General features: G+C 34.2%; 1 protein-coding gene across 2 annotated transcripts in view; it reads right to left on the bottom strand.

Annotated features, from left to right (window-relative positions):
• CALCRL (calcitonin receptor like receptor) overlaps positions 1 to 642 on the bottom strand; it is a 103858-nt gene extending 103216 nt beyond the window's left edge. For both annotated transcript variants that reach the window (XM_077154389.1, XM_077154388.1), the window contains exon 1: positions 228 to 642. The gene's annotated coding sequence lies outside the window, so the exon portion shown is untranslated. The remainder of the gene's footprint in view (positions 1 to 227) is intronic.
• Between the last annotated feature and the right edge of the window lie 7277 nt (positions 643 to 7919).

Genomic DNA, 7919 nt, shown 5'->3' on the forward strand with positions numbered 1-7919 from the left:
TGAATTTATTTTCTTGAATACCACTGTAAATTATAGTAGCTAGTAGCAATAGATTTTATATGCCTTTTTGGGCAAATATGCTATAGTTTTCCTAACATGCAAAATAGATGAGACTATGTTTCAACATAATTTCAATATCACTAACTAAATTTTGTTGTAGAAACATAGTTAAACTACATGGGAATACTATTCAGAATAAGCATATCTATTTTGAATAACATACTTACCCACACACAGCTCTTAAGGAAATTCTTGATGTAATATTCTTAGGATGAAATTTGAGTTTCTGAGATTCCACAGAAGTGATTTACCCCCAGTCAAGGTGGGGAAAAGTGAAAGCCTTGCAATGGGATCCTGCAGGCAGAATGAGATCCAGTTAGCAGAGCTTGATGATCTTAAACCAGGAGGTGACACTCTCTGCTGGAGAGAGGAGGGTTGTTCTGAGTAGACTGGAAATGTTGCAGATTGTTAAATGATCAGCAGCAGAAGGGAAACATCAGAGCTTCCTGTTACATCACTCTGACCCCGCCTGCAGTTAGTGTTAGGTTACTTTCTTTCTCAAATAGCACACCCAGGAAAGCAGTACTCTTTCTTATTCTGACAGAAGAGCAAGAAGCAGCCTGAACAGACACAGATCATATGCTGTATGAATGCATTGTTACTAGCAAAGGCGGGCTGTGTTTCAGTTTTACTCAGTTCTGTTAGAACTTGCCAACCAGAGTTGCCCGTGATTTGAAGGAAATCTGAATATAATATTCTTCTCAAATAATCAAAGGAGTTAGGTGTGTGCCTGTGTGAATCACAGTTTACAAAACAGCCGGGACAAAATTTGGTCTAACATTCTTCGCTTCATAAGTGAGCAAGAAAACATAATAACTGCATTCATCATAATTAATTCCATAATCTGCTTCTTATTAAATTGGAACTCTGATAATTAGATGCTGTTCCTTGATCGCTTTTCCTCAATTAGATCAAGAAATTTTATCCTGTAGGTTTTTTTTTACTTTGTTCATGAAATAACTATGCATGTGTGTACATGTATATATGCATACATATAGCATTATTTTTCATATTTAAGCATATATATTCGAGAAAGCAGACGTTTGAGAACATACACATAATTTAAAAATCATTGCACATATTTTAAATGGAGATTGATTTAATTATGTTACCACCTATAAAATGAAAAATAATTTATACTGTAGGTTTGAAGAAAATGCAGCCGTTTAATAACCATAATATTATGGAAAAAATGTAAACCATATAACAAACTTTTGGTCTGATTTTTTAAAAAAATGTTACCTCAAAAATAAAAATTTATTCTGACTGTGTTTAATAAATCACCCACAAGCTCCAGAAAAGGAAGTTGTAAATTTGAAATACATTTTTCATCTTTGACAGTATGGTAAATGTGTGAGGTACAATACTTAAAATTCCTGAAACCTAAGTATCACAGAAATCACTTAATTTCCTTGAGCTTCAATTTTCTTGTCTGTAAAATAGAAGATATGGATCAAAGATATCTGAAAATCCCTTATTATCTCTAGACTCCGAATCAACCAATTCTGTAACATCTAGAAATGGATGAGACATTGTGATCATTCAATTCTTAGCAAATTTGAGTCCAGAGGCTCTGAGTAAAGGCAAGTTATGGCATTAATCAGCAAAAATAGCTATGGGAGGGCAAGGCAACATAAATTAAAGTGATAGTATGTTTCTGAAGCAGCACACTCCTGTGATATGGAAGAAGATGATTATATAATCTTTGATTTTAATGGCGGCTAATCTCCATTGATTATAGTTTAGAGGAAAGACTTGTAAGAAATTGAGTTACACCAAATTGTTTTTTTGGGAAATAGAAAACAACTAGACAATTTAAATTGTCAAGTTATAGAATATTGCATTTTCTAGATAAGGGTCTGGTTCTGATTTCCTTTGGGGAACTGCTTATCTGAACTTCATTTTGAGCTGCTTCCTTCAGCCCTTGAGAAGAGAAGTCAGTGTTGCACGCTGTGACTTGCTCTACACACAATGACCATTTAATCAGAAAACCAACGTGGTTATTTTCAGCCGAAGCTGTGGAGGTAACTCAGTCTGGGAATGAGTGAGAAAAAAGTACAAAGCATGGGGATTGTAAATTCCAGCCCTGGAACTGAAACTTAACTTGGTATGACCATTGCCAAAAACACTCTCTAGTTCTTGTTATCTTCATTTTAAAATTCACAACAGAAGTGAATACTAGATTTTAATATCTGCATGATCAGGATCCTTGTATTTTTCTCATTTCCCATGCTTGGCATAATTTATGACCCCTAGAAAGAAATCAATGTGCATTGTTTGAATTGTATTAAATTATGAAAAGCTAAAATTTTTCCATATAAGCCTGTGAGTCCCCTAAAATTTTTGTTCTACCAAAGATTTATCAATTTTATTTGTACAACTGTAGTATATGTTGGTACATGGAAAAATCCCTGCTTAGCACTATAAGTCTTAAGATATTTAATCCAGTGATTTTTCTCCTCTACCACACATCAGGTACTGTACTAAAATGGGAAGGCTAGTATTGGCTATAGTATTCATACTTATTGGGCAGGCATCTGGGCCTAAGGTGTTAGTTCATGATGACTCTTGGATAATTTTTATTAGCATCATATATGTCTTATTTAGAAATAATATGCAAATTACCCTCCATTAATCACATATTTAAGAGCTGCCATTTTATCAGCGCCACCTCCTAAAAATATAACTTTAATGATATAATGATTTTGAAGGGGGGAATGAAAAGACAAGTAATGCAAACCCCTTAAAGACACACTAAAACATGACAAAATCTCTTTGGAAAACTACAGTAAAACAAAAATGAAAATATTTCAAAAATCAGTGGGGTGAGATTCAAGGTAGTTCAGTGTTAGAATTCTCACCTGCCATTTGGGAGACCTGGGTTCAGATACCGGCCCATGCACTCCCCACCTCTCCCCCCCCAAAACGAAAATTCAACAAATGATGGTGCAATAATGAGGTAGTCACATGGAAAAAGAATGACGTGACCCCCACCATAAAGCATACCAAAAAAAAAAAAAAAATCAGTGGTTTGATTCTAAGCCAGTGTGGCATTAATTAATTAGTTCAGCCTTGCTATATGCATGCTCTCTATATGCATGTACTTATATTATAATCCTTGTTCCGGAACAGATTAAAACCACTCTCAGTCATTTAATAAGTAACGATAAAGTCTTACTTTGAGCTTGGTACTATAATAATTGTGTTGAGGAGTGAAGGAAGAATAGGATAAGTCCTGCTCTATAGTTGCTTCCATCATAGATCGCCTAGCACATGAAGGATCAAGTGCCAGATTTTCTCTAATTAGCAACTGATGCTGCCAGCAGAGTGTGGAGTAAGCCATGCAGAGCACTGTCAAAAGGTGTTTTTGCAGAAGGGTCAAATAATATACAGGTGAAATTTGATACATATAACTGAATAGTTACATTTATTCCTTTAAGAACCCTCATTCAGCAGCTGATGTATTAACCTAGAGATAGATTTGTGGCCCCAAGTAAGTCTCAAAATTACACTAGTCTCCCAATAATGAGTTGTGATTATTATGTGAACTGCACTTTGAATCATGCTCAGGGGGAAGCTAATGCAAAGTCTCTGGGTTACTATTTGGTTTGATCTAGTTAATCAAATTAGACCCAAAATGTGGTTTGACAAATTTAGTCTCAACAGGCTGAACTGACCACTTATTTTTAATTCATTTGGATACTGACTTGGAAAACTGCCTTGAAGCAGAATTCTGCCACAAAAGCAAACCAAAGCAAAACAAAACACTTTTACATGATGCATAATGGATCGAACCTCTTTGGTGAGAGTACAAGAATAGCGGGGTCCAATAAGCTCTTTGAAAACAATATATTAATTTTTAAGGTATTATTACCTTATTACCTTTGTTTTGGTAATATCTGACAGTTATTATTTACACCTGGAGATAAATTACACAGTCAAAAATTATATATACTCTTCCTAATTAAAATATGCAACAATAATGTAAGGAGAAACAAATAATCAGTAAAATCTTCATTTTAAAATAAAAATTCTTCCAACAAGGCACTCGATCTGACTGTTTATTATTTTACCTACCAATTACTGCTAGCATTTTTCAAGCTATTTCTCAAAGCAAAGCAAAATAAATTACATTTAGTAAAAGGGCCTGGATCCATGACAGTCATTGAGAGTGAAGATGTTATTTTCCAAAAAGTTATTCCATCTATCATTACAACTAATGGGCTAATTTTTCACTCCAATTGCATGCATATCTTAAGTTATCATCTTGAGGGAAACATAATGTTATTTTAAAAAATTGCTATAATAAGGGTTTTAAAAGAGCGGAAAATTGTTTAAATTTGAAATAAGTAGACATTGAATGAGGTCCACATATAGGTAACTAAGACTGATTTACTAGTTTATATATGCTACCTTTCTTAGTATTTAATAATGTGTTTGACTAAGAAAGTCAGACAATATATCAAAAACAATTGGCTAAATGCCTATTGCAACTGACTTTTACTAAGTTCTGATGGATTTGGATCTACAAAGGAACTCAGTATTATCTTACCCTGAAAAATAGGGGAGTTGATTGCTTGAATAAGAGCTGGTACTGACAAATGAGATATGCCATGATCTAATTAAAATGGATTGTTATATACCACAAATTATAAATGTATATTTAAATAAAGGTGTGACATGTTCCTCCTGAGAGTGAACTTCCTCCAGTGTAGTGTGGGTGAATATGATAAGGTGATGATCATATGTCCAGTTACCTACGGCAATCCCCATTCACACTTTTACTCTCAAAAGTGACCAGGTTTGAACCATAAATTTTATATGATCACCCTTACCATACTTACCCATACTACACCAACAAATGGGACATAAATCCTGCGGGTGAGTCATTCAGTAATTCATTTGGGCAACTATATCTCTTTCCCAAGAAAGTTCTAAATAGTTGTTCATAATTCTAAGGTAGTTTTAGTTGTCATATAAAAAGGTAGTTTCAGTTGGCATTCTATAAGAATTGATTGTGAATTATTCTGAAATGCTTCTACTGGTGCATATTAATGTTGATTTTTAAAATAAAAAGATTTTTTTAACTGTGTGCTTATACATGTTGATTTAGTAACATTTGATAAATGTCCAAGTCCAGCATTTTGCTTAAATAATATAATCATTAAATTCAACAGTTGCTGAATAATCAGACTGTTTTCTGGTATTAACAGATGTTATATTCAGCTATCGTTATTATTTATATAACTTTTAAGATTTTAGCAATTTATATTTTTCTCTGCTGCTAGCATTTTCTTCAGTTGACAAAAAACTTCCTAGTTCTTGTTATCTTCATCTTAAAATTTCTGCTTTTTTCAATGACTTATTCATGTTTAACATTTTATTTCATACAGCAAAAATGTTAAGGAATATGAAACTATATACAGTGCATACATTAAAGAATAATACAATATATTTGCATAAAAATTCAATATCTTTGAGAAAGTGTCAGATTCATTTTATTTAGCAGTGAGGAGTTAGGTATCTATAGTCTGTCTCATCCTGCCATCTAGTGTTAACTGTTCTCAAATTATAAAATTGCTGTCTAACTGGAATAAAAATAAGAAGCAATCTTTCTTTTTCTAATGAAAATTTCCAAAAGCTAGTGAAGATTGCCAAAAGACAATTCTAATGTGTAGGATAACTAGAATTATAATGGGGACATACATATTATAAACTATGTGATTAAAGTGCCAAACTATATATAGTCAAAAAGCATATTTTTCAAAAAATATGAATGCAGTGGTGATCAATCACTGAATAAATGTTAAAATAATTACAAATTTAAAAATTAAAATAATGCAAATAATTGCAAATTAAAGTGACATATGAACTTTGATCATCCAATGAACATATATATATATGTTTTTGAAATGATCCAAAGCTGGGCAACTCTGAAATCGCTGGCTAAGCTAAAGTGGATTGACTCCTATATATCTGGATAGCAAGACAAGTCAGTTCTTTACCAATTTACAACAGAATGATAACAGTTCCTCACATCTGCCAAACAAGGCTCCCACTTTATTCAAGCAGGCAAAATACTTGCTCTACGACTATATGCTAGGAAAAAAAAAAATTATTTGTCTATGATCTAGGACCTGTTGAATTCTGGCTTAAGACAGCTGACATTTCAGAGAGGCAGTATTTGGAACATAATAATCCCCAATCCGTCCCTATTCACATTTGGATAATCCAAAAGCAAGTTTTCTGAACTATGGACGGTCACTAGAAGAATATTAATTGATTATTTACCATGTGCTAAACATTTGGATAGATACTGCAAATGCAAAGTGTGGTAATAGGGACATGGTTCCTGCTATCAAAGAATTTGCTTTCTACCCTCAGGTAGACATTTAGAAAAAATAATAAGGAGTAATGTGTTGAATTACTGAAATGAACCAAGGATGAGTAGATAGGAAAGTAGGAAAGAGGGAGAAGCTTCTTCTTGTACCCCAACATGGTCTCTGGAGATAATAATTACACGGGACCTAAAAAGCAAGGAATGGCAGACTTGCCAGAGATTAGAAGGAAGCCTGTCCTTGGCAGGGATCTCTAGAAGCAGAACCTCAGAGAGAAATTTTGTGCCAGTGATTGATTGAGGAGTGCTCTTCTGAATTTTCTGCTTAAGAAAAAGCAGTAAGAAAAGAATTGGAGCAGAATAGGGAAGGAGAACAAGATAAAAGCAAAGATTTGGTCTCAGGTAAAGTTCTGCCTTGGCCTAATCCATATGGAGTGTTTGGAGCATAAAATATATGAGTCATCCCTCAACCCCACCCCCCACTGCCCCTGCCCCATCCACAAACAAGGTCATCTGTTTTTGTTAGCACCTTGTCAGTCAAGTCTTTCTTGGGCCAACCCAGGCAGTGGGGAATTCACACTTTCCAGGGAGAGCAGCTATCATCAACTGAGGACAATTCTCTGTAGAAGGGTGCAGCTGGGAATTGTTAACAGCCAATTATCCCAGCAACTGGAAAGTGAGTGCACTGGCTAGCTTAATAATGCGGATGTGGGCAGGCACCAAAACAGAGTCTAGAATCAAGACTATTTCCGATAACAAAAACCTGTTTAGGTGCTGTATTTAGAGGGTTCCTGGAACCTGGAGATTAGCAAGCAAGAGTCTCAAGAGAATACACAAGGATAGAAAATGCTGGGCCATGTAGACTGTGGTAAGGAATTTGTATTTTATTCTATGTAGATTGGTTCATCGAATCCAAAGCATACTTTGAGAAGGCTCTTACTGTTGTTGGGGCTGGGGTGAGCAGGTAAGTACAAAAACTTTGCCTGGGAAGTGTTTTTGTGTCTTTCTGTAAAGTATTCATTTACGTTAATGTTCTCAGCATTAACCATAGACTCGTATATAGTATCCTTTAAATTCATTTCTCTTGGTTTTTTGTGGATATTCAGAAAATAAAATAATATAACTCAGAAGTCTTTCTTTTTTGGATTTGACTATAAGAACAAATTCAACTTTAGGTTATACTAATTAATATAGCTTTAAGTTTTCCATTCTGTTTTAGGGGAGGGTGAGGCAGAGAACAACATTGTTGGCTTTTTTCCCAGAACTTTGCTCAGTCCTTTAGAGAATTTCTTTATTTAATTCTTTCCACTTCAAAAATGAAGGAACAGACTTTTACTAAGTTCACTCAACTGAAAATTGGTAGAAGTAGAACTTGAAGCTAAGGTGCTTAGTTATTAAACCTTCCTCCTTTTTTATATCATGGGCTACCACCTATTTCCCAGGATTTGCATATTATTTAGTCTGGAAACCTATTTCACATATTTTTGGAAGAAAACTGTATGGATTTATAAACCAATGATAT

The sequence above is a fragment of the Tamandua tetradactyla genome, chromosome 3, assembly GCF_023851605.1.
Source record: "Tamandua tetradactyla isolate mTamTet1 chromosome 3, mTamTet1.pri, whole genome shotgun sequence".
Taxonomy (NCBI): Eukaryota; Metazoa; Chordata; class Mammalia; order Pilosa; family Myrmecophagidae; genus Tamandua; species Tamandua tetradactyla.